Source organism: Adiantum capillus-veneris, chromosome 4 (assembly GCF_014529385.1).
Source record: "Adiantum capillus-veneris isolate H3 chromosome 4, ASM1452938v2, whole genome shotgun sequence".
Classification (NCBI taxonomy): Eukaryota; Viridiplantae; Streptophyta; class Polypodiopsida; order Polypodiales; family Pteridaceae; genus Adiantum; species Adiantum capillus-veneris.
Window position 1 is genome coordinate 13,239,048 of NC_140934.1, and position 1,644 is coordinate 13,240,691.

Here is a 1,644-nt window from a genome sequence, read left to right on the forward strand (position 1 = left end):
TATGAAAGTACTAATTTGGCACTAGTTTTGTAATTAAACACTCAAGTGTCTTGAGGACTAAAGTGTTGTGTTTTTCTAACAACTGGTCATCATTTTTTGGTGAAGCAAGAAACAGGTAGGTCATGTTCATGCATTCAATCAGTTATAAATTGAAGAACATAGCCAAATTTTAAATTTTGCAAAATTAATATCAGATTAAGATTAAGGTGGTAAGTTTTAAGATGAAAAAATCATAAAAATTTAGTGCAATTTTAACAATTTTTTTATAGATTGAATTTAATTTCTTATCAAAATGATATTTTACATACTTTTCAAGGTCTATGGATAGGAGACAACTTGTTATAACAAGAAATTCTGCTTCATAACTTAACTCTTAGATTAGATTTCTGTTATAAAAAAATCCAAATCCTGAAAATGTTTACAAAGGAAAATTTTGGTCTTTCAAAGCTTGTTTCATAAACATGATGAGAATATAGACCAAAACTTAAGGTCTATAATGTATCTATAGGCCAACACTCATCAACTAAGAATTTTTCATGGTTCAAACTCACAGGAATCTTGTAATTTAAGCTTATTTAATAAAATTTATAGTACGTAAATTCTTGCAAAACGAACACTACTATGAAAAACAAATGATAGTGTACATATAGATTTTCCAATTGTGTCCATATAAAGTATTTGCATACAAATAAATGAGATGAAGCAACAAATCCAAAACTGGAGTTTATTTTAAGGCTGATCTTTGATAAATAAATAAAAAGAATTTCAACGAGCGTAGTTATTGGGATATGAAATAAATTGCCAAATGTGACTTGCATAACCATCAACTAGTATCACCTAAGTAATGAGGTGGTAGATCTTATATTTATGCATCTTACGACAATGAAAACTTAGATGCACAAATTGTTTTCTGTGGTCGTTATTTGATTTCACAATTGCTGCATATTTGACCTACATGAATCTCTCTATATTTAGTTCTAGTCACAAAGAATATTTTCTCCACATGAAAGTTGCAAAAATGTCAAGCACATATATAAGTAGTTACCATATATTACTACATGCATCCTACTCATTTTCTTAGAATAGGGTAGGAGTTTTAGTGAAACATCAAAACTATTGTTTTGAGTAGGTGCTCTTAATGAGTGTGTTTACTATTGAGATCACGTACAAAAGTGAGGGATTATAATTTTTACGAGTAATTTGGCTAACATACTATAATTTTGCAAAGGCATTTCTTGATATTTTTTCTATAGTTCATGTACCAACTAGTGCTAATGACTAGTGAAGGTGCCAATTATGAATCTAATTGCTCACACGCATGGGATGTATGGTTATGCAACAAATTATAAAGTATCAAAGATGGTGTGTGAGTTGCTACTAATTACATTCAAAGAACATGTGACTTCTTTGTGTGTGTGTGTGTGTGTGTGTGTGTGTGTGTGTGTGTGTGTGTGTGTGTGTGTGTGTGTGTGTGTGTGTGTGTGTGTGTGTGTGTGTGTAGGAAAGTAAACTCTAATGTATCTAAGGGATGTGTGAATTCTCATTTGTTTTGATATGATTTCTTTATATGCAAGGTATGTTCTTGGAATCACAATGTTAATTTTTGAAATATTGTATGCTTATTGATGGGATACATTTTTCACA